The sequence below is a fragment of the Hermetia illucens genome, chromosome 5 (assembly GCF_905115235.1).
Source record: "Hermetia illucens chromosome 5, iHerIll2.2.curated.20191125, whole genome shotgun sequence".
NCBI lineage: Eukaryota > Metazoa > Arthropoda > Insecta > Diptera > Stratiomyidae > Hermetia > Hermetia illucens.
Genome location: NC_051853.1, coordinates 16,848,569 through 16,864,588, shown reverse-complemented (window position 1 = coordinate 16,864,588; position 16,020 = coordinate 16,848,569).

Genomic DNA, 16,020 nt, shown 5'->3' with positions numbered 1-16,020 from the left:
ATGCGGCGTTGTTTACGTCGTCAGCTCGTAGCGCTGATGTTTTCGTAGCACTTCGATGGGAATTTGTATGCTTCCGTATTCACACAATTTTCCAACTTGATATCCACGAGGATGACGATGGCGGCATCACGTCGGGGTCACCACTTTTCTGATTTAATCACAACTTCATCGATTGATCGAATCTTAGGAATTTATCGTAGAGATATATTTTGTTTTATTGGGCCTTTCTCTTTGAAAAGAAGAAAACGGAGAAGAGGAATCAGAATCTACAGTCTATTCAAAAATGAACACAAAAATTTAACTTAATTTAATGTGATGTTTACGCCGCCGCGGTTGGAAACAGAAGAGACCGGCTTATTTCCATGCGGTCCTTACTGTCCCAACCAACGGCATTTTTCCATCGCTAATTCTCCACTCTCCTGGTGCGTTCCGAAAATGAGTGAGTGAAGAGTTCCGCGCCATCTACCCGTCCGCATCCGCATTATTCGAAATAAATTTCGAATGCTGCAGATCCTGCCGCGCCACAGACTAAGCCTTAATTTGCAGTCAAAGCTATCAAAGTTGCTGGATGGGTCTTGAATGACGATACTAATCCATCCGGCTACGATAGTGAGCAGTGCGAATAGCTTAGGAGGAAACTCCTCTTAGTTGTAAAGACTGTAACCTCGCAAGGGATTATACTACACTTTGAGTCGGTAGATATACACCGTAAGATGTTACCGATCAATTTTGAAGACAAAAGCAGAAACGTGTGGCTCATACGGTACTGCTCCTTCCTGTTAGGCAGCAAACGCAGGGGAAAGATCCGATAGGGCGGAAACTTTTCTCAAAAATCGCGTTCCTACGGGCCTTGAACGGTCATAATACAAGTGTCGGCTACTAGAACCATCGAAGGGGACGTGCAACCCACGACATCTTCATCTGAATAGTGAATGAAGCGCCATATCTCCCAAATAAACCATGGGTTATTGGTGAGGAAATTAGGCGCTTAAACTTGCGACATACCAACTTAGTATATGTGGTTTCAAAATACTTGCAAGCTATCTTGGTTAATGACCTATGTGATGGCGACACCACAAAGATCAAATTGGCACAAAAAGTCACGGGGGCGATAAGGAGATTCAGCTGTGCTCCGCTTATTTCTCTTATGACGTAAACGAAGTTCCCAGTGGAATACTCATCAGAGCTAACCAATATGCCAAAAGTAAAAGCCTGGGGATAATAGCAGGATTTGATGCTAACGTGTCCTATATATGCCAACATTAACGCGAGAGCTGGAAGTTTGAGAATACGGAAGCATCGTACAAAATCCCCTCGAAGTGTTGCGAATCTACCTGTGCTACTGGCGAGGGCGTAAACAAGGTCGCATCTCAGACCTTCGGCATCGTACCAAGTAGTAGGGATACGACGGCAGTGCGATAAGCTTTTTACATTTGACTTTTTTTATTTGACATTCTACATTGGATATTTTAAAACGATTTACATTTGATTTTACTTGAAGGAGGAGGGTTCGCTCCAGCTTCCACCAAATCGTTTTTCGCGTAGCTGCGGGGGTTGTTGCGTCGACGGGACGCGAGTTCGCCGTGCTTTCCTTTTTGTTTGTCCGCTTCGGTTCTTCCGCTCCAGTGTTCCACCTCTGCTCTACTCACTAGCTTCGCTGTCATGCCGCGGGCGGAGAAAACCGCGGGAAGCGATTCCTCTTTGGCAGTTGTCACAGTTAGGATGTCCTCCTTTTGGCGGCGCAATCCGACGGGGTGGTTCCGCCAATTGGAGACGCAATTCGCGCTGGCTTACGTCACAACGGACGCCACACCGTTTTAACCACGTCCTCATCGGTCTCGACGGGAAGACCATCGGATTAGTCTCGGACGTGCTGGAGGACTACTCCTACGTTCGGCTGAAGAAGCAATTCATGCGACGGCTTTCAGTGAAGAAAGAAGCGCAGTTAAATGTCTTGAATGAGCTAATGCTAGGCGGCCATACCCCCGGTCAGCTCTGAGTTGTTGAAGCCCTTTTGGTTGCAGCGGCCCCGGAAAGCACCCATGCCATCTTGGTCTGCGGGAACTCGGGGTCGCTGGAGCTCTTATTCGTCACAGTTAATAAAGTACACGAGGTGTAAACGCGCTCCGTGTTCACGAAGGTTTCTGAGAACGTGGCTCGGAAAATCAACGAACTGAGGACAATGATGACCCTGGCCGACACAGTCACCAAACTTATAGTGACAGTGGGTACTTTGCGCCACCTTTTTGAAGTCGGCAGGGAAAATTTCAACTTGCGCAAACGGCACTCTTTCTATTATTTTCGAGGATGTTACCGGCCATCGCATTCGCGCACTCCTCAGAAAATACCGCAACATCCTTACTAAAAGTAGTTTTTTCCCAGCCGGCTAATCATGATATGCAGCACCACAACAATACCAGTAGTGCGTCCTCTATCAACTGAGAAGCTACCTCCTGTAAGGAAAGTGATCGAGGAATTATTGCAACATGATATACTTCATTTGCTCGCTAAGCCAAACGGCGAAGGGTGGCTATTCTAGGATTACAAGTACTCAGACAATTTCCGTCCGGCACACTATTCTACTTTTCCATAATTTCGCGCAATCACTTACAAACTGCCATAGTTTCACGGTTCATGCCAAAGCGTAGTATCAAATCCTCATCGCTCCCAAAGACATACCTAAAACAGCTATCTGCACACCTTCCGGATTTTCGAGTTCACCAGGATGACTTTTGGCTTATGCAACGCTGTGCAGACATTCTAGAGATTTATCCTCTCTGTTCCGCGAAACTTAAACTTTTGTTTCGAATACATGGATAATGTTTTGGCCGTTGCTTTTTTCGAAATCGACCATTTCGACCATCTCGAGTGTATTTTTCAACGCCTCCATCAGGGCGGACTCGTTCTAAACAAAAAAAATGCAAATTTCTCCAGAAGCAGGTGAACCTGACCCAGACAAGGGTTATGCAATAAAGAACTTTCTGCTGCCAACCAGCGAAAGATTTGCGAAGGTTTTTGGGCATCTATCGTCATTTCTTGCCCAAGGCCGCTCATCACCAAGTAATCGTAAACGCTTACTGGAACCGAAAGCAAAAACTCCCGCGAGGTTGCGTGGACTTCTGAAGCCTGCTACACTGTTGGCATTTCCTCGAGCAGAAGCACCCCTAGCTGTGTTCGTCGATGCCTCAGATACAGGCGCCGCTCTGCATGAACGGGTGAATCAAATCTGACAACCGTTGAGCTTTTTTTCAAAACAGCTCAGAGCAACTATAGCGCCTACGATCATGAGCTACTCGCCGCGTACCTCGCTATGAAATACTTCCGTTTCTCACTTGAGGGCACGCCGTTCGCCGTGTTCACGAACCACAAGCCCTTACTTTCGCGCTTAGACAAAAGCCCGATAAAGCGACCCCACGCCAACTTCGCCAAACTTGAGTGGAAAAGACAATGTGGTTGCAGACGCTTTGTCTCGAATCTCGGAGGTCCCAGTCTCCGCAGCGGTCAATTTTACGGCAATCGCAAAGCTCCAGAGCCTGAAAAGAAACTCCAAATACAAATTCAAGGATTTTTGCAGGAAACTATTTCACGAAATGACCGATCTCCCGCACTAGGCATCAGGATAACGAACGGCGGAGGTCGACACCCGCAAAAACTTCGAGACAGGTCCTCATTCGGGCGGACGCTCCTCGGAGGCCGCTGTAGCCACCACGAGAGTCCCTTTAGAGTTCTGGAGCGGGGGAGCACTCCTTCAAGCTCGACGTTTGGATCGGACCAAAGTGGATCTCTTTATCGAGGCTGAAGGCTTTCGATGAGCCGGCGGACACTTCAAAAAAGTACTCGGGAAGCATCAGGGTCGTCCTATAACCCCATTAACGGGGTCACTCGATCAGTTTGCTCCGCTGATCCCACACAGTTTTAGCTGGATGCGAAGTGATGTAGCGGCACATCAGAAGCACGAACCACCCACTGGACTACCTGACTGGAGACCGCTCTCACTAACTACCTTTCGCACCTGAAGCACCGAGCTTCCAGTTTTCCGGATAGTATAGAAAAAAAGAATATGATGCTTAGTCAGATTAAGAAAAGATAATTTTGCTAATATTGAGCTTTATTCAGTCTCTTTTTTTGCACTTGTTACTTTCTTCTCTCACAATATTTCACTTTGAATCTAATAACATTTCTTCCGTCCTCGAAACCTTCTTGTTGAATGGGCTTTCTCGAAAGATACTGTTCCCTGCTTGACCCTAGATTTTAAGGGTATTCCGATTATTGGGAATAAAGTTGAAATTGCATATTGAAAATAAATTTAAGGATGGGCTGAAAAAATATGCTTTCTGGACCTGTAGCTACTAATGGCGCTATTTTGACTCTAACAACAAAGGAAACGGAATTATGGTATCATGCTTCTGGCGTTGAAGTTATACGTTTATACAGAGTCCTACATTTTACAGTACTTGGTTGTAATGGAAATGAGAATATACAAACGAAATAGTACTTCCAAACATAGAAGCATTATATAATCCTCCCAATTACAAAATCCTTTATTGCTCAAATTTAATACGTTTTGAGCTCCATTGAAAACTCTCTTAATATGGAGACTAATGAAATGATTACATAGCATACTTTACAGACACGACGTGCTGCTAACGATCCTGCTTACATTAATGAAGGAAGCAAACAATTTGATATTGAAATTTGATTAAATGAAAGCCCTAAAGGGAAAGCAATAAACAACATATTGAGGAGAATTTCAATCGAAACAGAAACCTTCGCTTGATAGAATGAAAATATTAGAAATTTCACTCCACTTGGCAATTAGATGTTAATCAACTTCCGATATTTACAAACCAAATATGCGACTTTTAATCTATTTATTTCACTTGAGTATCTTTAGCAAAGAAAACATTAAAATGCAGAATTCTGCCAGTTGCATTGATGGAAAAGGGACGTGGAACAAACACTAGTTGCCCCGTCCTGAAACATGGGTAACTTTTTCGCGATTAATTTGATAAAATAGTGCATTCTATTACCTTAAATTTCGCCGCATATTGCACATTATTGAATGCATTTAAGTGAATTGATCGTGACAGAGGGGACTGATCTGCCGCATCCGTCAACGCTACTGCCTTCGGAACATGAAATCTGGAACTTCAAAGCGATCGTAGCTACATCGGATCCTCCTCGTGGTGGTCAGCTGAATTAACGGCCGAGGAATTGTCAACTTCGCGGTTGGGCCTTTTGCTGTAGAAAGTATAACGTCTTGGCACCGATGAGTCACATTCCTTCACGATTCTCTGCGTGATATGGAGGGCCCTTTCCGAGGGTGTACCTGATATAGTATCCTGGTCGAACCAGAGATCTATGAATGTTTGTTCGCCAATTGCTTTCGCAGACCAACCCGTCGTTCTTCTTATTCTTCGACGAGCAGATTTCCAATCGCTTGACTTGCTCTTCAGATCAAAGACTAAATCCCCTGGTAATCACTGTGGGTGTAGTCTTTACTGACGTTCCAGGACATATTCCAAGTTAGTGAAGGACTAACAAAAGTCAGATACACAACCGAACCAAACCCTCCTTTACGGTAAGTATTAATCTGATCGTCATTAGTCACTATGACATCTAACTGCAGGAGAACCTCCAGGAAACAATTTCCCAATTCAGTGACCCATGCATTGAAGTCACCGACGACAACTTTTAGTTTCCATCCTTTTGCCTCCAAGACCAATCTGTCCAATATGGCCAACGTCAAGCTTGGAGCGTAGACGTATATGTCATCAATTTTTGCCCAGGCGAACCCACTTGTTGACTGTCTCATATATCCCTGTGTGGCTTGGCCTCGAATGCCCACAAGCCCCCCCCCCCCCTATAGCATCTGGTACCCATACATTATTGCTAGGGTTTCTATGGGTGCGCTTACTACAGCCACTTGCATCTCTGCATCGTGGGTCATCCCCGAGAGCAGGTTTTGTGGAACCGAACAGTGATTGTGGTCGATTTGGATCAACCTCATTTTCCCACAGCATTTAGAATCCTTTTCAACTCGGGATACCTGCCGCTTCCGCCAATATGCCACTGCCCTGATCCTCGTTTTCATCACGTAACATGCATTTGGGATCCTTGTTATATTCCCGAACAATGTGACCTGTTTCTCCACAATGTCTACATCGATCAGACCGATCAACCCTACTAGTGCATACTCTTGTCAGATGTCCTTACAAGAGACACTTGAAGCATCTCTTCAACGAGATTTGCTCTCTAAGGCGGCAGACTAATCTTCCAATACCTTGTCGACCTTCTCGACATCCAACAGTTAGTGCGCTGGTTCTGCTAGTAACCGGATGGTCGCCGTCTGTAAATACCTATACAGCTTCCAAAAGCTTACAATGGATGACTCCTGCAAACTTGAACTGCTCCGCTAAGGGAGTACAGATTTTCGCCGTAGAAGTGACCTCATCTAGGTCCTTACACTGAATGGCGATCTCATGTTTTTGAGCACGCACAGCAGCATTTCTCTCTGTGGAAGCCTTCGAGTTTGCTATCTTCGGATCTTTCCAGTTCCTGCATGAGATCTCCCTTTTGATTCGCCGGATCTTACTTATATTTCCCTCCATGTCTCTGAGATCAGGGTCAGCTTCCTAGGTATGTCTGCATAGGATATACTCCCTGCGCTTGAAGTGATGATCGCCTCGGGTCAGATCCTCATTCTCTCCTTCTTCTTCTTTTACTTTTTGGTTCAACTTTAGTCCAACCTTTTGAGATATCGGGTTCCTTGGTAGCGCTACTGTTTTGGGTACTATTCTCCTGTCTACCGGGGTTTTAGGCCCCTTCTTCAAAGTGGGTGATACACCTTCTTGCTTTTTGGTAACCTACTGATTTCCTGGATGTTCGTCTTCCTTTTCGCAAACACTCTTTTTCCTCTGCTCATCCACGAGTATACGGTTGGGTATCACCGTCGAAGGTGTAATTCTAGGGCTCTCCTCCAAATCTTTCGCATCTTCCCGCGGTTTGCTATATAGAACCCTGATAGCTCTCACCATATGCTTGATTGCTTGGTGAACGTTGTGTATATACTTGATGTATTCCGATAACTGAATAATTCTCGCTCCAAGCAAAGTGAAGGATGACAGGTCGGACTTCTGTTCCAAAGCCTTCTTATTTCTGCGCATTTCTAGCATTAACGGGGTTCCTTTGGCCCAGGTCCTTTTCCACCTTGGATATTGGAGGATATCACATAATCATTTAACTTCTCCCTGCTTGTGAACGGGAAAAAGACTGAAGGAGCGTACCATAACCCTTTACGCTCGGATGCGGTTGGTGTCACTGAGGTATTTGACGACCACCATTCTTCCGTAGGCTCACCCTTCTGCACTTTTATTATGGGTGTTCTGAGGAACGATGTGCTCGGTTTAAACAACTCATTGTCTAAGCTACTTGTAGCATTAAATGTTACGGTGGCCAAGGTCTCCACCCCCAAGGCACTGCAGTCGAGGGAAATCGATGATCGATAGCCTGCATGCCCACTCCAAAACCGCCCGTGCTGGGGTTCCGAGCCCCTAGACCTTCTCTTCGTCTATATTGGTTTAGTGTTCTGGGTGACTTTCCCATAACCATTTTTATTCACGGGTGGGCGCTTTTCTTCCACCTATCTGATCTGCACATATTCATGCCCATGCGCCCACACCTCCGAATGCGTGCAAGTACATATCCATACGCACCCGCCGACCATTTCCTTATCCGCACGAAGAGACGCGCCTGATACCTGGTAACTCCTCACAACGGTGGGATCGAGCGGAAAGGGGTCGATGGACCCACAGGTGTGAACGTAGTGAACGCACGAGACACCGTAAACACCTCTAAACTGGAAAGATCACCCATCTGTCCCAGCGGCAACGGTATTCTGGTGGACCCGGGACTATTTTCTTTCATTGTCCTAGATACGCAGAAGAAAGGAAGAACCTCGAGGAGGCATTTAGAGAAACAATTGCGCCGGAAAATATTATTGAGAAAATGCTTCTGTGCCTGGAGAACTGGAATGACAGTATGAGAAGAGACAGAAAGACAGAAGAGGCGAGAAAAGCGCAGTTGCGAATCCAATCGATGGGCGAAGGGGGTACTTTGTGGTAGTTCCGAGAGGAAGAGGACAGGAGTTAGGGGGTGGTTTTAGTGATTAAAAACCCCGCATGCCGGCGCATGTATACCAGTGTCTTTGGAACATTTCAACCTCCGGGAAAAAAGGACACAAAAAATCTTAAAAATGGTCTGATGTGGCCCCAGCGACTATTACTTGTTCCCAAATATCAAGCAACGACTCCAGGGAACGAGATTTACAGCGAATGAAGAAGCCATTGGTACAACTTCATCAAAAAAATGTTTTCAAATTCCGGGACTTTTCAGCCCATGTAGTATATATTCTGCGAAGGAGGCAGTACTTTCTACCTTGGTGTTTTTAAAGTTCACTGTAAGACCTGTTCCAGTGCAATTTAGTCCTTTGCAGACAGCTGCTTACAGATGGGACAATTGGTAACCATTCCTTATAATTCTAGTTATTGTCAGGATGCAAAAGCAATTTTCCACTCCAGCTCGCCGAAGTTTATAGTCAAATTTTGATATGCTTTCAGATACTTCTATCTTCCGGATACGTACACACCTTTTCACCAGATTCTAAAATTTCCCATGATAATAAAAACAATCTTCATGTCCGCCAAGGTTGACATTACACATAGGAACCATTCATCATCAAAAACTCATTGCCGACATTCACATCCCTTCATCCCTTTGGTGGCGAATTCTGGTTTCTCCAACTCATAACTCTTGACAGTCTGGTTGGAACTTATTAAATAATACTTGAACAATCTGTCACGAAAGAATTATGGGAAGGTTCCGTACATAATTCATGCCCATTAAGTATTCACTTGTTCCCACTTGATTAGAAATTTCCTGCCTTTCACGTGTGTAATTGCGATGTGAGGTGAAAGCTTCATTGAGGAGAATCAGATTAATTGAAAATTCATAATTCCAAGATACAGTACCAAGATGGGAAGACTTGTTACCATCTAATCAAAAAGTTTTGCTTCTCATGAGAGCAATGAAAAGGTTTCAGCTATCCTGAGATGTTTAGGACGAAGTATCAATTTGGAAGCTGATTCATTTAACCAAGTTTGAAGGGTAAGTGCTGATGAATGGCGCACTTTATATAATACTTCACTCTCGTAAAAGATACTTTTCTGTTTTGAAGGCAAAGACTTTTTTAGTTTACGTTTGCTAACTGTCAATATCCGAAATAGTAGGGAGTCGAAATCTTCCAAAATTTCTGCCAGCAGCCAAGGATTTAGTGAGACTGGAAGATAATCGCATTACTGTTAAACGCTCAGAAGTTCGTTCATAATCTAGCAGGCAGAATTAGGATGCGTTACGGAAGAAAAGAAGATGTTCCCGAAAGATCAACATTAGTGATGGTAGGTGATCGAAACACCGTGAGTTTAGGCCTTGGTTAGTCTAAGCCTGGACGACAACTTTTTAGTTTGGTGATTCAAAAACGTATTGCATTTGTACCCATTATAGTTGATACGTCAGAGAGGATCTCGGTACTACTGAAAAATTAGAAAGGGTTCGAGGCGGAAAGGGGGTATCAGGACGTAATGAAATTTCAAGTCCGTCTAATTTCCAGTAAGATCCTGTTGGCCGGACCAGACAAGGTGGTTATTTTTCCCGAATTACCTGTGGGACCAAGATAAAGATTCCAATTTAAAAACCAATAAGCTTGGATTAAAAAAAGAAAAGATATGTTAATGCCATATACATCATCCGTGGACGAATTTCTGACGTCCAGCCAGGACACAGTAACTGCCGAGGACTATGCAGCCATAGCACCGCTTTATTGGAATCAATGACTCCAAACTCTAAGACATAGATGTAGCGAGTGCCAGCGGCAGGTCCCCAAGGAACAAGGGTTGACAATAATGTCGGCTACCGGAAGTCAGCAAAAAATCGGAGGTTCTGTGGAACGCTGTTCAGAAGCCAGTATTAAAAGGGTACCCATATTCTAAGCAAGATTTTAGGAATAAAGAAACCGCTGCCGTTAAAAAACTGGATGCAAAATCCCTTAACTAAATACTAGGCGATTGCCAGAAATACATCAACAAACATCTGGGAAACCAATAGAAAAGGAAACATATCGCGTTCAAGCGCAAACAGATTGCGGTCGAACAAGAAATTCAAAGGCTCCAATGCGAAGTAACCTTAGCAAGCATCGAAACAGCAATGACCAGCCGAAGAAGCGCGAATCATGAAGGCCTTGAGCGGCATGGTCAGGAGTTATTTAAGGGTGAAGCTGTCGAAAGGTAAATCCGCCAGCAAAAAGCTGCACGTGGACCAATGTTGATGTCGATGCTCGATAAGATTCCTAGGAGATCCGCATCGGATTGACGAAAATTCACATAGATTAAAGAAAACTCGTCTAATTTCTGTGACTTTAAAGCCCTGGAATTCCTATCCAGATGGGCGCTAGTCATACGAGAACAACATAAATGAAGAGTACTGGAGACACTAGGAAAGGCAGACTATAAAGTGTAGTGTTAAGTCAGAAATGCAAAGATAAAAATGTTGCGCTTCGCGAAACCAAACGACCTGGACCCAATCGGAACCACCAACAAGCCGTTAGAGGAAATGACGATCAACGGTCTGACAACCATAGACGGAAGAATGATTAAGGTAATGAAAGCAACTCTACAACCCCTAAAGTCATCTTCAGCTAATCTGCTTGTCTATCTCAAAGTGGAATACATAGACGTCGCAATGCAGGCACTTAGTCAGAGAAGGCCGAACCATCAAGTAGGCATTACAATTTATTCAACAACAAAAGGACCATTAATTGGGAGAGATTTCGAGCATGGTTCCGTGCTAAAGAGGGCTACATGTAAAATTTTTATGTTCGTACTTGAGCTTCATCAGAGTGTGATCGGGGGTAATACACTAACCCTTCATTCCAATTTCAGGACGGTTATTAGGAGATATTGGACATGACCCTCCTATGGTGCTCTGCATATTTTCCCTACGACGCAGAAGACGTTCCCAGTGGAACATTCATCAGAGCTGTCCAATATGCCAAAAGTAGAGGCATGGGGGTAATAGCAGGATGTGATGTCAACGCTCACCACATATACTGGGGAAGTATGAACTTCAATGCAAGAGGATCGAGACTACTGGATTATCTAGTAGGAACCGATTTGCAGATCTTAAATGTGGGTAATGAACCCACTTTCTTCAACGTGATCAGGCGAAAGGTCATCGACATCACGGTGGTATCTCCTGACATCGCGGCTCTGATCGGAGGGTGGAGAGTATCAAACGATATCACACTCTCGGATCATAGACGCATTGATTTCGTTATGGGCATGGATCTACCTCCACCCACTGCATTTCGGAATCCGAGGAAGACAGATTGGGTAATGTATCAAACAGAATTGAGCGCCCGAGTCACGATCCCTGGGAAGCGCATCAAATCCATTGCTGGAATTGAGAAGACAACCCAGATGATCACAACTAGCATGAGAGAAGCTTTCAAAGAAATCTGTCCACTCAAAGAAGGGTAAAACACCATAGTGGAACTCGGATTTGGCAAAACAGAGGAGAACGACAAGGATGCTCCTTAATCGTGCTCTGAAGGGTGAATCAAGCACTAGCTGGAATCGCTATAAAGAGGCACAGAAGGCTCTAAAGAAGAGCATAAGATCGGCTAAACGATCATCTTGGAGACACTTTTGCGAAGAGACTAACTCTCTTGAGGCAACCTCAAAGCAGAAGCGGATTCTGATCAAAGAACGTAGCCAGAAACTGGGTTATTTACGTTTACAGAATGGGAAGTATACAGAAAGCGATGAAAAAACGGCAAATCATTTGCTTGAAGTACACTTCCCAGGCAGCATCCAAAATCTAATCTCTGGGCCAACAGGTGCATACAGCCCTCAACCGAGAGACTGGAATCTGGCATGCAAAGTAGTATCACTGGAGCGAGTGAAATGGGCATTTAACTCGTTCCATAGATTCAAGTCTGCACGTCCGGATGGCATCATCACTGCGCTAGTAATAGAAGGAATGGATGCCCTGGGTCTACACATTCGGAATATATATCGTGCATGCCTAGCACACTGTTATATTCCAATTAAATTGCGGGATCTGAAGGTGTTGTTCATTCCCAAACCAGGAAAACCCACCTACACAGACGCAAAAAGCTTTCGACCGATCAGCCCAACGTTCTTTCTGCTAAAAGGACTAGAGAGGACTAGTAGATCGGTTCATAAGGGATACACACATTCCTAAATGGCCACTTCCTACCAGAAAGGCAAATCCACGGAGACAGCACTCCATCAACTTACGGCAAAAATTGAAAAGGCTATGTCCGATAAAGAATACGCCTTTGGCGCATTGATGGACATCGAAAGTGCCTTCAATTATGCCTCATTTGCGGCAATTTGTGATGCGGCAAGATAACATGGAATCGAACCGCTGCTAATCAGTTGGATCTTTCACATGCTAGAGCGGAGAAAAATCCACATATCGGTCGGCCAGAAGTCTATTGAAGCAGGATGTCTCAAGGGCTGCCCACAGGGAGGGGTTCTTTCTCCACTGGATACCCTGCTGTGACTTCTGGAGGACAAAAAAGTCTTCGCGCAAGCATTTGCGGACGACCTAGCCGTAATAATTACCGTCAAGTTTGCGGACACAGTATGTGACCGCTTGAAAGCAACTCTGCATGTAATCCATAGCTGGTACCTCCGCAATGGACTCACAGTGAACGCTAGGAAGACTGGACTAGTTATGTTCACTAGGAACGTCAGGTGGGGCAGCCATACGCTACCCACCTTAGCAGGGGCGGAAATCCAGCTGGCACAAACAGTCAAGTACTTAGGAGTACATTTCGACTCCAAGTTAACGTGGAAGCATCATATCCAGGAACAATACCAGAAATCCTGCAGATTGCTCTGGTGCTGTAGGAATGCGATAGGTAAGACCTGGGGACTTTCACCTAAACGGATATATTGGATGTATACATCCATAATAAAACCCATTTTGATGTATGCATGCATCGTCTGGTGGCCAAGACTGAACTTTGCTAACAGCAGGAAGCTGCTAACGCAGATTCAGAGACTTGGTTGCCTAAGTATTACTGGAGCAATGAGTACTACGCCGACTGCGGCACTTGAAGCTATCCTAAATTTACCCCTATTCACTTCGAGATGAAACGGAAAGCAGCCAACGACGCATATAGGCTCGATACCATTGGGGCGTGGAAAGGCGGTCAATCAAACGGTCATACGTCTATCTGGAAATTCCTTGAAAAACATCCGGTAGCCCTGATGCCGACCGATCATATGGTTTCCAGATTCGTCTTGGAAAAGACATACACCGTCGTAATCACCGAAAGGGAAGAATGGTCGACAAGTGGCCATGAGTCTTTTCAGATTACAGACCTAATAATATTCACTGACGGGTCAGTCATGGAGGATAGATCGGGTGCAGGTGTGTTCTCGGAGAATCCGATTATAGAACTGGCCCGATCCCTCGGAAAAATGACGACCATATTCCAGGCGGAGATATATACCATCTCATTGACAGCAGAAGAATGTCTACGACAAAAATGGAGGGGTCGCACAATTCGAATCTGTTCTGACAGTCAGGCGGCATTATCAGCACTAAATGGCAACAACATATCAAGCCAGTTGGTGTGGAATTGTCATCAGGTGCTGCTGAAACTTGGCCGACTGAACGAAACATTCCTGATGTGGGTGCCGGGGCACTCTAACATCGCCGGTAATGAGGAGGCTGATAGACTGGCTCGCCGAGGGTCTGGATCCACAATGGGTGGGCCAGAACCAGCTCTTGGAATCCGATCATCTACTGTCAAGCCTACTCTGAAGGGTGAAATTGCAAGGATTCACGCAACCGAGTGGAGAAATTTGGACTCTTGCCGGCAAGCGAAAATCCTTGTGAAGGATCCTAGGGCCACTAGAGCGGCATTTTTGTTGTCCCTTAAGAAGTGGGACATGAAAACCCTAGTAGGGCTTTTGACGGGACACTGCCCCTTAAACTACCATATGGAAAAGATTGGGGTAGTGGTTTCGGCTGTGTGCAGCAAATCTGAGGAGGAGGAGGAGACAGCCCTGCACTTTTTATGCAGCTGCCCGGCATCCTCAGATCTCAGGCGAAGATACCTTGGCAAGGTTTTCTTCAATGAAGAATCTGCACACTCTCTGCCTCTTGAGAATGTTCTCAGATTTGCTAAAGCCTGCGAACACCGTAGGCGGGAAGCGATTGAATAGGCAACTTACGCGGATAGTACAATGGGCCTAATAATGGCCTGAGTGCTCGGAGCTGCGGCTCCCCCCATTTAACTAAACTAAACTAACTAAATCACCCTCCTAACAAACTATGAGACGTTAAAAGTCGAAAAACTCCAAGTCCTTGGAGCTGTTGGTTTATACGCACTTTCCCGCCAGCGAACAGGGCTTTGAGTCGGAACTGTCTTTCGTTTAGCTCCGTGTGGCACTGTTCGAGATGTGCCCGCGGGGTTTGTATACGGAAGGCAGGCATTAGTTCGCAAAGGATTTTCAATGTGGGTGACGTGTGGGTGACAGAAACAGTGCCTTACGGTTTGCTTTACCTGTAAGGCGCTACCTCTGTCACCCACACGTCATCCACGTACCAAAAAATCCTTGAACGACTGTAAATAATATTTTTTTATATAGAAACTTTACCCCTTACGAGACGTTATTCACGTACAACAAATTGACGTGTTCAGAACACAGCCACATCCCCTTTTTCTCTTTTTTTCCATAGTCGCTGGCTCTGAGCGTTCCCTGGTATCCACATGCCGAAGTTAATCAAGTAGCATCCACGCCACCTGTTTTCTTTTCTTCCGCTCTTCTTAGTAAGGGTAAAGATAGCGGATGCAACTTTGAATGGTGAGTACGCGATGGGGGTGTTCGTGGACATTGAAGGGGCTTTTGACTGTGCACCTTTTCAAAAACTTTGTGATGCCGCCAGAGCGCATGGTGTTGATGATGCTTTAATTAAGTGGATCCATGCTATGCTAACGCAAAGATTGTTGTGCGCTGAGGTAGGGGTCGATCGCTACCTGACTACAGAAGCGACGAAGGGCTGCCTCCAAGGAGGTGTGCTTTCGCCGCTTCTGTGGAGTATGCTGATCGACTCACTGCTATGCGAACTGCAAAATTTGCCAATACACGCTCAAGCTTATGCTGATGACGTTGCTGTACTTGCTGTTGATCATGAATATACAGCGTGCCATTGATTTGATAGACAGCTGGTGCCTCAGACATGGTTTGTCAGTTAATCCAAATAAAACCACAATGGTTTTATTCACAAAAAGGAGAAAACTGGATGGACTTTGTCTCCCTGAGATGAGGGGTACTACCATTCAACTCTCCGAAGAAGTGAAATATCGGGGGGTCACTCTAGATAAAAAACTTCTTTGGAACAAACATGTAGAGGTAAAGATGAAACGAGCTCTCACAGCTCATGGGCTGTGCAGACGGACCTTTACCTCGACATGGGGACTCAGGCCTCATGTGGTAATGTATCATAGATATACGTTGCCATCATTAGGCTGATGTTCGTATATGCATCCGTGGTGTGGTGGGTTAAGGTGAGACAAAAAGGTTTTCACTGTAAACTAGACGCACTGCAAAGAACTGTTTGTCTGGGTATCACTAGTGCCAAGAGCACGACATCCGGCGCAGCAATTTGCAGCCCCTAGATAGATATATTTATTCAAAGCACTGCAATGAGAGCAGCTCATAGGCTAATTCGATTAGATCTACGGTAAAACAACGAATGTGGGGGGCACAGAGCATTGGAAGAGTTACTGGGAGGACTAAATCCAGTTCTCACAATGCTTTCCGATTCTCGTGTCCCCATACATCTGTTTGGTAGAAGATATGTAGTTACCCTGAAGCGTAGAGAGGACTGGGAAGGCCCAGAGGAATGCGTGACGGGATATAC